Here is a 15,653-nt window from a genome sequence, read left to right as displayed (position 1 = left end):
CTCCAGCGAAGCACATTGTATAAAACATATATAAAAATTTCAATATTTTTATTTTAAATATTTAAACTATATGTAAAATCTAACATAATATGTGAATAAATTAAACAAAACGCACAAATAAAATAAAAAAGGCTCAATCTAGATGCAAAAACTCAAAAAAATAACATTAGAATAAATAATTAAATAAAGTGAAATTCGAATCATATCTCAAAATAATACCGTATCGATACGCTTGCTCAAAAATAGAATCCCTTCAAATCCTTTGAAATCATTATAAAAACCATGAAGTATTTTGATAGTTTGAGTGAAACAAGAGGAATTTTTAGGACAAAGGGGTGTTCTTAAGGTTAGGGTTTGATAATATTTGAGAAATATGAATTAGAAACAATTTATGCTACCCACAATGTCATGCGTACTGGTAAGATTATAACAGGGTACCGATACGCGTATTATAAATATCGGTAATATTCTTTATTGGTACAGTTTGAGTATTTTGGAATTTAGGCTAAATGATACCGTACCGATACATATTACAATGGTATTGGTACGCGTACCCTAAAGTAGATTTTTTAAATCGTATAGGTTGATAAAAATGGGGGAAAATTATATTCGAAGGCTAATTCATATACATGTATAGGTACAACCACAAATGCGTACCAATATGATTTGGGAAACTGGAAATTCAAAACCAATATCGTATCAATACCTGTAGTTTGTGTACTAGTACATTTAATTAAAAGTTAAGCTTCTTAAGGGTATGTAATTGATAAAAACCAGGGAAAATGTGTATGAAGCATGTAAATAGCTCCCACAATGACTCACGTACCGGTGCAGTTATAACAGGGTACCGATACGCATGCTATAGGTACCAATACCGATGATGGTATGGACTTGATAAAGAATTGGGAAAAACGTGTATGAAGTACTTAAATATTAAATAGCATTTGTTTCATTTAAACTAAACTATTGTTAAATATTAAAAAGGAGAAGTAATTTGACTATTTCAAATAAGAGTATCGATATTTATAAGGGGAATAAAATTACAAAATACCATAAATATCGTAATTACAAATAAGATAAAAGTAAAGTAATTTCTAACCAACTTCATCCAATCTGAAAGATTAAAACGTAAAAATATTTTGTTCATGTAAATATACAATAACATAACTAAACTAAATCTCCCAATGGACACAGAAAAGGATATTCGCAACCTTCATACGTTATCGAGGCACGCTTAGACATAGTCTTGTTTATCATGAGAGTAAAAAATTATAGAAAATGACATTATATTTTAATATAATTAATTCTTAAATATTATTGATATATCAATATAGATAACAACAATTATATTTGATATTTAATTACCTCAGGTTTTTGAACGAGACTGCACACTACCAATCCTTATTTGGTTGCCAATCCAAAATTGTTGGATATTTTCCCATATTTTTTCAATTCATGAGTATATGCAGCCTGCAAGATAATTATTATCGACATACATACCAACAAATATTAATAACTATCTATTTAAAATTTAATTACCTCAGATATGTCATATTTCATATATATGTCAGGTATGTATCCAACTTGTTTTTATATCTGAAGTACATCAGTATGCCTTGTATCTTGACCAGAAGGCTTGTTTGGAGAAGGTTCAGAGGTTTTATGCAAGTTCAACGTGACATTTTCATCGTATGAAACATGTGTCGGGTTAGAGGATGAACTTTGGCTCTTTATTCTCTTGGGTTTCCTCTTCCTGTTTCAAGAACTATAGGATCGCCAATTCCAAACGTCTCTTCACTTTTATTTGTTCTCATTTTACATCCAACTTTCACCGTTTTCAATTTGAGACTCAATTTTGTAAATTGATCTTTAACCTCATTGAAAGTTTTTAATGTTTTTATGAACGTTGACATATAGTCATACAATAAGAGGCTGAAGTGGAATACCTGACTTGTACTGTTGTTGGATTATTATCTTCAACATATGCATTATTATTGTCTAATCCAACATTTATCTTTTCATAAATAGTCTATCGTTTCATTATACATCCTTGAGGTATTTTTTCCATTTCATATTTCAATACGGTAAACATATGACGACATAGAAAACCAACTGACTTCAACTTCATACAACAATAATGCATAGTATCTTGCGTGGTATCTTTAACTATAAGATAAAACTTCTCATTTTCAACATGCTCTACTAATAACACATGCAAAATTCTTTTCTTCCATTTTTTAACCAGATAATAACCCTCATAAGACATTTCTTTGCAAAGTGCAGCTAAAGTATTTCTTGTATATACTTGGGTTACATTACGTTTTAAACTTACCAACTCTCTCGATATTAGGCATCTATTCCTAGAAAAATGACAATCTCCCGAAAGCTCTTATAAAGTCTAGGAATGTTTTGTCGAGGCACCAGACAATCTCTCAAAAGATCTTGTAGTGTCAAGGAAAAATATTAAAACAATAAACAAAACAACATTAAGCATAAGCAAACTTCATCATTAATTAACATTCAAATAACATTTCATCAAAACAATAACCAACACCAAGTAAAGCAGTTCATGGTGCAAAAAATATCATCAAATAGTTAAACATTCAATACAAGCCCTTTAAGCAAAAATGGAAATTAAGAACAAAGGAAGAAACACTCCCAACAGAGCTCTGTCGTGACATTCTGACCACTACCACGCATGCTACAGTGGCCAACCTCTCTCGAGGGCCTGACCGTTGCTCTGATGAAGCCTGGCTATGGAGGGAACCAAGGACGGTCGAGTGGGAGAACAGTGGAAATTAAGATAATGTAGTTGCTTACTCCAACCCTAGGGTATATCCTCTCCTTGATTGTCTCCCTTTTTGGACGGCTATAACAAAGTATTTATAGTGAAAATTTCTAGGGTTTTGTGTCCTTGGAAATTCTGTAAATACCCTCATCGACTTATCCATTTTACGAATGACATAGCAGCTGGAAGTGGTTAATTTCCTTTACGAGGGCATGATTGCATGTGGGGATGAAGATGGGCAAATAACGTCAACTGTTGTTGAGCCACGTCAGCTCTGTAAGATAAATCTTACCTTGGCAAGAAAAAATTGTTCCTCATTTTCTTCTTCTTATGTTCCTCTAGCCCTGGGAAATAGTTTTATCTCTGCAAATAAATTATTCCTTAGTTATTTTCTGTATCAACACAGCCAACAAAGAACCTTCCTCCTCAACAACATTAATTTATCCAAATAAATCTTGCCTAGGAAAAACATATCCACCACATGCAAATATGACCTAAATGCAACTAAAATGCTATGACAATGACTTTTAGACACACAACAGCTTAAGTAAAAGGACAGAAAACATAGGAGTTATCGCTAACACACCGTCGCAATGCGGTTGTTCATAAATTGTTTTGTAGTCTTGATGACCTTCATTTTATCTTAGAGATTGTAGTTGTCTATGATAATTCTCAACAAATCGATATAACACTACCTTTCTGTCCAACCAAGTTTTCAAAGTTCTATTCATTGACTCACACCGTTTTGTAGTCTTCATTGTTGCACACCAAAATATACATATATAATATTTTTCTTAAATATAGTAAATAAATACAATATTAAATACAATTAATGTTACCTGCATAAAAATATCCTTACAAATATGTTTTTGTCCATTTCTCTTTATCTTCATACAATTCTTGAATACATCTCATTCCTTCAACATTCTGTTTCTCTACTAATTCTTTCCAATCCCTATCAAAATAGGATTTAGTTCTACACATATTAGCGCATATTAAAAACTCTTCGAGAAAATTGTGATTAACATTAGATTGTATATTCCTCATGATATGTCATAAACACAATCTAAGTTTTTCTTTGGGTAATACTTCAACAATTGCATTTTCCAAGGACTTATCTCTATCAGTAATAACAGTAAGAGGTCTGTGGCCATCTCCAGCTTTAATAAATTGTTGTAACACCCACACATAGGTATTATCTTTCTTATTCACAACCAATGCAAATCCAAATGGCATTGTTTTTCGATGATGATTAACACCAACCAAAACAATGAACGGCTTGTTGTATGTGTTGCACTTGTAAGTCATATCAAATGCAAGAACATGCCTAAATCCTCTGTGGCTCACAAAAAAATATGGCCAGATTATTGCTTCCCATTTAAATACGCCATCACTGTTTCAACATCACCATCTTGCACTTCGTCTCATTTGATTCTAGATATATAGTTGTTCAAATCCTTCGAAAAATCCAACATTCTCAATTGAGTCAGCTTCAGTCACGAAATTTCGCATCATCTTACTTGGACCAATTCTAGAGTTGTGCATTCCCTTAATCTTAACTTGGTCTAACACAATAATTTTTTGGAATGACCTACACAAAAAATCATTAAATAATATTATATATATATAAGTTAGTATGTAAACATTTAGTTTTGATGCAAAACATACCTGATGTAAGCGACTTGTGTTGGCTGAACCATTTCATTGTTATGTTCTGCATGGAATTTATCAACTTTCCAATATTGATAGCGTTCATCCAATTTGAATCTAATAAATGTATCACATCCAACTCTGATGACAGGTTTCATTGTTATGTTCTGCATGGAATTTATCAACTTTCCAATATTGATAGCGTTCATCCAATTTGAATCTAATAAATGTATCACATCCAACTCTGATGACAGGTCGTTGTTGACGTTTTCTATTTGGATTATTATTCCACCTATCATCTCTACATCCCTCCTTACGACAAACCATTTTCTTTGCAATTATGTGACCACCATTACAACTTTTCACTATCTGAGCGACTCGAACTCCAAAACCTTTTACCTTGGAGTATGTATGATAAAATCAACACAATCATCTAAAGTCTTCCACTTCAACATATTCATATCATTCTCATCTTAATCTTTTAATTCCTTCCCAATCTCATCCCATATTTGTTCATCAATAAAGTTGTCAATTGTCTTCTCATTAACTATATGTTTGTCATCATTAATATGATCATCAATTTATTCTTCTTCAGTATGGGTTTTACAATCGAATTCACTGTCCAATTCTGTAACTTAAATTTTGGTATCTTCATTAGCCGTCATCTCGAACAAAATCTATATTTTCAAAAACATAAGCAAAAGGAACATTAATATGTTGATAAATTGCATTATAATTGAAATAACATAGCACAAAACACGAAATAGACACCCGTACCGATTCTCCATTATGGAGTACCGATATGCGTATTCAATACCAAAATTGTAACCCCCTCAGACGGATGCGGGTAACCCGATCCGATTTGGAGTGTCACATTAGGGCCACCGGAGCGACCCATTGTTAAAAATAGGGAAAATTTTAAAACTTTTATTAAAACATGTAACTTATAAAATCATTTATCAATATTCAGAAATAAAATAGATTTTCTGTCTCGTATTTAAAATAAAATATAATTACATGCTCCCTAATCACATGTAACATACTCTGCAACAACGTCGGAAGAACTCCTTTACTGAAGTTGATAGATGCACTGGTTTAATTCTTCTAACCTGCAGTGGTGAGTAATAGAGTGAGCTTCGAAAAAGATCAGTAATACAGAACTACCAGATGTTGCTGAAGAACGTGCAAATACCGATAAACATATATTTCCTTATTAGTTCAGACATCTACAGATCTTTATACTAAGCGGAGATCTTACGGATATTTCAGGTAGTAACAGTTAATAAGCGTTTAGTTCAGGGAAATATATTTCAAATGTTTAGGTTCAGGAGATCAGAATAGGTTATCTAGTGTGTTCTCGTAAAATCAGTGAAAAGATACATATCTTTTAAAACAATAGCAGTTTAAAACATATTTACCATGTGCACAAAGCAGAGGAGCATGCAAAAACGATAAGGTCTTATACTTACACATAGCAAAAGAGTCTGGGGAAACTGTAAGGCTTACCCTTGCACACAGCAAAGGAACCTGGGGGAACTGTAAGGCTTACCCTTGCACACAGCAAAGGGACCTGGGGGAACTGTAAGGCTTACCCTTGCACACAGCAAAGGGACCTGGGGGAAATGTAAGGCTTACCCTTGCACATAGCAAAGGGATATGGGAGAACTGTAACGATAATTAATCCATATTTAGAAATCATGTACAAAAATACCGTAACCAGAAACCATATCAAAATATGTGGTAAATCAGGTATCAAAATAAATTGTATTCAGAACATTGGGTATTGTCTCATAAAAATATTCAGTATGTGATTTATCAAGATCATATTTTCCAATGAAAATAGGAAACCCGATAACATATTTCAAGTAAACATAGTTCATAAAACCAGTAGATTCCATGATGTCATAAATCAGGAATAATTCATATTTTTTGGTAAAATCCGTAATCGAAAAACATATAATATGTTGTCATGGTTCATAAACCAGTAAATCAATAGTTTCGGTAAACTCATTTAAAAACATATAAAATCGTCATGTACATGTGGAACACACTAGGATATCCAAGTATTTATCAGAGACTCTTAGTAGTTATCAGAATGAATAACATGAAACTGATGTAATTTGATCAGATTCTAAAAATGAAGTCCTATTGAAGGGAATCGATTGCTGACCAATCTACTCCGACATTTAAGGTTGATACTTTAGAATTCTGATATGATTCATGTGCATAAAGTGTTCAGAAATCTTTATACAAAATATGTTGTTTGATCTGATTATCGAACAACTCTTAGATGAATAGTTCCTAGAACTAATGCTTATCGATTGGTCAATTCATTTTTCTTCCACGATATTTACTCTTTAATACCATAATTTCTAGTCCATATATCATCTTCGAAATCATCGCTAAATAAATCTTCTAATGTCTTTATTTCATGTTCAAGCTTTCACTATATCATGAAATGCTGATGTGCTTGATTTGTAATTCATGATCCATAAGAACATTACATCATGTATGTCCATTAACATTTCCAGATTCATCCAAATCACTTATTTAATCCTCATTCATTGAGGTACTTAATTTATTTAGCATTCAAGTCCATTCCAGTTACTTCAGGATTTTCCAGAGTAATTCAAATGTTCCTGAATTTCATATACATGTTGTACTTCCGTTCCACTCAATTTGGTCTTCGTGGTTGATTTGTCGAACAAACGTCCAATTCTTAGTACTGAATGCGATCTAGAGTTGAGCTGAGCTGAATACTTCCAAAATTTATCATAGAGCCAAACTTGAGAAGACAAACATGCATTCCAGTAATATATATGCCATTCAGGTATTGACATAGCTTTAGGGTTGATTGACTCACTTAAGCTATGTTCCATAACTTTTAAAGGTAGTCTCACACTTATGCTTATTTGGATTCCTTAATTAATCCAAGACATTTACTTAGTATGGGCTATAAGGGTATTTTGGTAATTTTGGTATTTAGTTTTATTCCATTCATTTCAGAGCTCGAGGATATCCAATTATTCCTGAGCTTGGTGGTATTCTTGGATCATTTCCATTACAGGGGTATTTTGGTCATTCTACAGATTCAATGTATTCTAATCATTTTCTTCCGTCCGATCTTACTATTAAATTCAATCTTATAATTTATTTCAGTTCTTTCAAACAATTTTGACAGCAGAATACCCCCGATAAATTATTCTTCAGGTATTTACTCATTACTCGAATATTTTCGGGTCAAGTGCCTTCTCAGATTTTACAAACGAAATATCATGAATTTTTATGCACTAAGTTAGAATCTTAACAAACAATTTCGTACTTAATCAAGTTAAGTACAAATCTTCAAAGTACTTTCTCATTCAGGGTCAACTCGGACTATTTTACCTCTCAAGTGCATTTCCGTAATTTCTTAACCAGATAATTTCGATATTAACTCTTAACGAAAATAATATAATTTAGAGATCCTATGATTAATTACTTTCTTGAATATTCTCTGATCTTGAAATGATTCTCTTAACAGACTTATAGTATCCTTCACAAACCCTCATAGGATTAAAAACCGGTTATCCATAATTTCCAAGTAAAACTAACATTTCTTATGCACATCAATATTTATATCGGATCAATATGTCTTTTCAGAGTTATTAACCAACTTCCAAGGACAATTCTTGTCATCCTACAACATAAGGGTATTTTTGTAATTTTACCCTATCGAAATATAAGTTACAAATCCATGGCTGATTTCTTTATCACTAATCACAAACTTGTAATTTAATTCTAACAATTCCTAAATCTCTTATATTAGTCATTCGATTCGTATTCAATTACAGAATTTCTACCACATTCATATCGAGTGTATAAATTATTCAACTTCACAAAAGTAACCAACATTATCTTATTTATGCATTTACCAATATCAACATATTCCATAAAGCATAAAGAGGTAGTAAAGTATTACCTCAATTTTCGTGCAATACTGATCGACCATATAAATTCCATTCGAACGCCATCGATCTTGAAATCATCTTCTACTAATTCCTCAGATACATATCAACATAAATTATATAAAAAAGAAGCTTAATTACGATAAATGGATCGAATCGGGTGATAAATCAATCAAAAACAACTTACCGGGTTCGAGTTTGGCAAAACAGACCCCAAAACCAGATTCGGGACGTCGAAAACATAAAATATGACTGTTCAAAAATTTGGAATTTTTGATCAAAATCAAAGTCAACGGGTTTGACTAGAAATTTCGAGGCCTTTGGGTCCGAATTTCGAAAAACATACTGCGGAATCGGATTTGGAAAGTCGAAAAACGTCAGGATAGATATACTTGGTCAAAGTCAAAGGTCGTTTAATGCCCGGTCAACGTCGGTCAAAGTTATGGTCAACTGTCAACAGTCGACCATTTTACACAAATATCGCCCTAACAGAAATTAATTACCAAATTAGCCAAATTCTACAAATATTTACCAGACTAACACCTGAATTTTACACAAACAGCACCCAAACAGAAATTAATTACTAAATTATCACCCAGACGATACCCACTCTCGGGGTGGCGCGTGTGGCGCGTGAACAGTCCTACGGTGTCAGAAATTTCTCGGAAAAATTCCTAAAAATTATTTTAAGCGATTTAGAGGCACTTACAAAGCTCGGTTCATAATTTTTAACGGCGGAGAGCTCGATTCTAAAACATCAAAAACTTTGACGGCTTCACCTCTTCATGTTCCCCCGCCGACGGAGACAAGGAGGACACCGGCAGACTCGGAATGGCACAAGGAACACGATGGTGTGGGAGGTGTCGTAAATGGATGACCGGATCGTCGTGAATTGACGAAAAACCAACTAAAATCGAGTTATTACCGACGATACTTTCGACTGAAATTAACGACGAACGGTGACGATTCACGATGAAAGGTTTAAGGGGTTTTGTTCCTCAATCGACAACGAACACGATGGTGGTTTTGGTTCGTCGATCGGTGGTTGGATGGTGAGTAGATCAGAGTTAAAAGGAGGGTTGTTGGAGAGGAAAAATTGGGAAGAAATCTGGAAAATCATATGGGGAGGGGGATTTATAATTCAACTCATAATAAAAATGGGTAAACCATAAGTTTAGTCATTGAACTTCCTACACTTCTTAAAATGGTTTGTTAACTTCACAATTTTACAATTTAATCCCCAATTTCTTCCAAAATTACCAATTAAATTCACCACTTAATAATTCTTAAAATTTAGCCCCTAAATTGGGGTGTTACAATTCTCCCCTCCTTAAAAGAATTTCGTCCTCGAAATTCATTCATGCCATATAATTGCAAAAATGAAACGTCTATCAGTTCTTTCATATCTTCAAGTAGCTTTTATAGAAATACGAATCCTCCACTAATCCTTAACCAGTTGAGCATACATTCTTATCAGAACTCTCCCTCATTCTAATAAAATATTCATAACAAATTTATCCTTGTGGAATCAATTTAGCCTTAGTTACGAGAATAGGCTCATAATGCAGTAGCATATCCCAATTTCATTTCCGGAGTCAAGTCAGAATTTCTCAGATGAAAAACTCTCACATGGCTCGTGAGGTACTTTACAGAATTCAACTAAATGTTACTGGTATTCCCTTATGCAAAGGTAGAGTCTTAACGGATAAAGCTTAGTTACAGATAGGGACTTAACCTTGGAGTTCCGGCTCAAAGAGTACGACTGTAGTCTAAGGGCATGTAATGATCAATATGTCTTTTCAGAGTTATTAACCAACTTCCAGGGATAATTCTTGTCATCCTACAATATAAGGGTATTTTTGTAATTTTATCCTACCGGAATATTCTCATAATTTCCCATCCAAGTACCTTTAACATTTAACCTTTGATGATTTAAAATATAAGCTACAAATCCATGGTTGATTTCTTTATCACTAATCACAAACTTGTAATTTAATTCTAACAATTCCTAAATCTCTTATATTAGTCATTTGATCCGTATTTAATTAAAAAATTTCTACCACATTTATATCGAGTGTATAAATTATTCAACTTCACAAAAGTGACCAACATTATCTTATTCATGCATTTACCAATATCAACATATTCCATAAAGCATAAAGAGGTAGTAAAGTATTACCTCGATTTTTGTGCAATATTGATCGACCATATAAATTCCATTCGAAAGCCATCGATCTTGAAATCATCTTCCAATAATTCCTCAGATACATATCAACATAAATTATATAAAAAAAACGGAGCTTAATTGCGATAAACGGATCGAATCGGGTAATAAATTAGTCAAAAACAACTTATCGGGTTCGAGTTTGGCAAAATAGACCCCAAAAACAGATTCGGGACGTCAAAAAAATAAAATATGACTTTTCAAAAATTTGGAATTTTCGGTCAAAATCAAAGTCAACGGGTTTGACTGGCAATTTTGAGGTCTTTGGGTCCGAATTTCGAAAAATGGACTGCAGAATCGGATTTGGAACGTCGAAAAACATCAGGATAGGTATACTCGGTCAAAGTCAAAGGTCGTTTAATGCCCGGTCAACGTCGGTCAAAGTTATGGTCAACTGTGGTCAAAGTCGGTCAACGGTCAACAGTTAACCATTTTAGACAAATATCACCCTAAAAGAAATTAATTACCAAATTAGCCACATTCTGCAAATATTTACCAAACTAACACCTGAATTTTACACAAACAGCACCCAAACAGAAATTAATTACTAAATTATCACCCAGACGATGCCCACTCTCGGGGGTGGCGCGTGTGGAGCGTGAACAGTGCTACGGTGTCGGAAAATTCCCGGAAAAATTTCTAAAAATTATTTTAAGCGATTTTGAGACACTTACAAAGCTCGGTTCATAATTTTGAATGGCAGAGAGCTCGATTCCAAAACGTCAGAAACTTTGACGACTTCACCTCCTCACGCGCCGCCGCCGATAGAGACAAAGAGGACACCGGTAGACTTGGAACGTCACAAGGAACACGATGGTGCGGGAGGTGTCGTAAACGGATGACCGGATCGTCGTGAATTGACGAAAAACCAACTGAAATCGAGTTATTATCGATGATACTTCCGACTGAAGTTAACGACGAACGGCGACGATTCACGACGAAAGGTTTAAGGGGTTTTGTTCCTCGATCGACAACGAACACGATGGTGGTTTCGGTTCGTCGATAGGTGGTCGGACGGCGAGTAGATCAGAAATCTGGAAAATCATACGGGGAGGGGAATTTATAATTCAACTCATAATAAAAATAGGTAAACCATGAGTTTAGTCACTGAACTTCCTGCACTTCTTAAAATGGTCTGCCAACTTCACGATTTTACAATTTAATCCCTAATTTCTACCAAAAATACCAATTAAATTCTAAAAGTAGTGTATAGATATCGTACCGGTACGCATAGGCTACCGATATTGGCATGCTCATGTACCGATACGAAGGAACCAGTGTACTGGTTTGGACGACGGGACAACAATCTGGAAATCAATATTGGATTTACCAGATACGAATCAAATGTAAAATTAGGGTTAGATTGTTCTAATTTGAGTTGTAATTTAGTAAATATGATACTTAATTTGATTATTAGGTTTTTCTAAGTACACTAATTGAGGAATTTAAGTTAGGGGTAATTAATAAAACTTACTTTAGGGATTGGTTGCACTAGTGACGACGGCGGTGGCTTAAAAAGATATTGAAATAAACTAAGGTTTATAAATTTCCCAAATTTATATTTGAATTAATTTGATTAAAATAAATGTATAAAAAGTTATTTTTTTTAGAATTATTGTATTTTAATTAAATTACACTTTAATTTTTAATTAAATTATAATTATACTTTGAGTATTTAACAATTTTATAATTTAATTTTATGGTGTTCATCGTTTACCGTACTCATCAAATATCGTCGAGCGTGCCAACATCATCCAATGATAAAACACTATTTATTTTATTTATTGAGTTCTAAAAAAGAAAATTAAAATGAAGTGGTGACATGTTGTGTTCTGATTGATCACTAACTTTTTGTTAACAGAGTTAAAGATTTGGGGTAAATAAAGTAATGACTTAAAGTTTATGAGATAAAATGTTCCGAAAAATACTTTAGGGGTCAACTCAATATAAATAGTATATTTCAAGGGGCAATGGTGCATTTAAATATTTTAAGTTTGAATGTTTATTATCAAAAAATTAATAATCTTTGAACAAATTATTACGAATATTATCTTATATTTAGTCTAAATTTATAAAAACAATTAATAAACTAGTTTACACCATTCATATATTCCAAATAAAATTTAGGTAATCAGTTGTAAAATGAATTTGCAAGTCGTTGTTTTAATTAAGAGTGGTTTTATGTCTTTATCCATAAACCTTTCGGGTTCAAGTGATTACAAGAAATTTAAAAGTTTACTGTTAAATAATTAAAAATCTTTAAAATATATATTATTTATAATCATTTTAGATAAATAAAAAATAAAAAATAAGAGTGATTTTATTAAAAGAGAGTAAGTATATTTAATAATAATTAATATTTAAATTAAATATAAAATAAACACATTTATTTATAAAATTTTATTTTTTATTAATCTAAAATAATTCTAAGTAATAATATTTATTTTAAATATTCTCAATTAATTATTAAACACTCGAATATTCTGTAATCATTGATGCTTGAATATAAAACAGTTAGATATAATAATAATTCATTTAATCATTAAACTCATTTGATTTTATAAAGTTTTAGTATTTAACATCGGAACTCTAATCATTAGCTAATTTAACTTTTATAAATATAAGCTCTCATAAAATATTTATTGTCATTCATAAAATAATAACATTTTTAATCTCATAAAATAATATCTCGAATTTTAAAAGATAAACAACATCGATTGTCCCTTATATTTTTTACTTATTCAATTTTGATCATCGATTTGAAAAAATATTAGTTTTGATCACTTTTAGTTTCAGTTCGTTTTATTTTAATTAATAGGATGTTAACTCTCGTTATTTTACTAATATGATACGTTAGTAAAAGTAGTTAAATTTTAATTTAATTTCTGATTTTTAGACAGAATAGTGATTTGATCTTAAATTTACATAAAATACTAATTTGATCCTTAAACTTTGTATAAAACATCAATTGACCCTGAATCAAATCAAAGTTCATGTCATAGGCCGCCGCCACTCATCACCATTATCGATTGTTGTCACCTATCATAGTTGACTATCATCGACGATCGCCGTTGGATGCCAAAAAATTTTAATTCACTACCTTTTAATCTTTCAAACACAAATCTAATATCCATTTTAGATTTTACCAGAAAATAAGAGATAAAAAATATCAACAATCAACCTTTTTTGTGTGGAAAGTCTCCAGTTTTCTACTCCATGTATTGCTTGAAATTGCAATGGCCACGTTACCTTCACAAAACCTGCAATCAGGGCGATCTCTATATTTTCCTTCAGTCAAATCTCTTAAATTTCAGTTTTCAGATTATTATTACTATTATAATAAAAATATTTAATTTGATATATTTATAATTTAATATTGATAATTATCATTATTTGAAGATGTCAAAAAAATAATAGGTTCACATGTATATTAAAAAATGAAGTTAATTACAAAAGAAATTAATTTGACTTTTTAATTTTTTATACATCATTTCAAATTTTATTTTTTTAACTCTTCAATTTTCTATCTTTTATTTTTCGATAAAATGAACCTAGATTCTCGTTTGAGAGGTCAAAAGGGATGAAATAAAAATTTAATGGTTTAATGAATGTTGAAGATGGTAGTCGACAATGACCGATGATAGCAATCGACAGTGGTTAGGACCTTGATGAGTGGTGACCAGCAATGTATTAGATTCTCATTTTTGTTGTACCATTTTGGATAAGGTGGTTTAATCAGATCTATGAATCTTGGTGACACTACGTGGGCTTGGAGTAATCTCTGGAAAAGTTTAGGTCATTGGTATTGGAGTGAATGACATCCTTTCAGCGTTATTCTCACGCTGAGTTTCCCCTTGCGATGAAGAATTTCCAGTCTTTGTCTTGTTCATGGATAAATTTACATTGTTCACTTCTCCTTCTTTCTTTTTCACATATGGCTTCTTTGTAGGATTTTGGCTATTGTTATTTGCCCTTTCTTTAGTGCTCTCTCAATCATTTCACCGCACGTCACAATATCATAGAAGCTTTTGGTTGCAACCCCTAACATATGATCTATATAGAGAGATTTTAACATATCTATGAACATTGTTATGAACTCTCTCTCAACAAGTGGTGGATACACTAGGGTGGCAATATCTCTCTAGCGTTGTGCGTATTGTGATAAGATGCATATTCGACATATATTCTATGATATTTTCCTCATATTTGAATAACTAAAATTGCTTAAATCATGAATTTTGATTATATTTCATATTTTGTGGATTAGGTTGAAGATTTGGATAAAATAAGTTCAAAATCTAATGATTAGCACGATCTTCACAAAATCCCCAAATAAAGGAGGAAAAATCAGAATTCAAGAAGTTGGCATGACCATTAAAGGTTTTCGCATAAGGGGTGGGCACGGCTTATTCATCCTGAGATATCACAGAAAAAGTCTTCAGTTAAGGCGTGGGCGCGCCTTACCAGTCTGTACAACCCTAAATTAGGGTTACGAATTTAAAAGGGAAAAAAATTTAATTACGGCTAGAAGACTCTTTTGAATTATTCTTATCTTTAGAAAAGGATGAGGGCATTTAAACCCCTATTTTTGTGGGATTTTCTTTAAGAGAAATTTCCTTATTTAGAATAGGAAAATCCTTATAAAATGGGAGCTAGGGCTTTCATAGGAGGCATAAGTTTTACATCAAGTTTTTCATTAAGTTTTCTTTAAGTTTTTGTTTTGGTGTTCTTTCAATTATGAGAAGCTAAATACTTTTGTTCCAACTGGAGGATAATTGAAGTTTTGGTTCTTCAAGGATTGTGAGATCTAAATAATTTTCATTGTTCTTTTACTTCTTTGCTATTTATATATCTTCTGTTTTTATTAAGAATTATTATCTTGATTGATTGTGCAAAGGGCCCGTTGTTCAATTGTCAGGTTGATAAGTTGCCATTTAGAACTTTAAATCTGTAATTGTTTAAAAATTCTAATATTAGTGGTAAAGTAACATAGTTGATTTTGATTATATTACAAAGGTATGTAACCTAGTCTAAATGAATCGAG

This window comes from Hibiscus syriacus, unplaced genomic scaffold (assembly GCF_006381635.1).
Source record: "Hibiscus syriacus cultivar Baekdansim isolate YM2019G1 unplaced genomic scaffold, ASM638163v2 tig00004545_pilon, whole genome shotgun sequence".
Lineage (NCBI taxonomy): Eukaryota > Viridiplantae > Streptophyta > Magnoliopsida > Malvales > Malvaceae > Hibiscus > Hibiscus syriacus.
Note: the sequence above shows the minus strand (reverse complement) of the source record.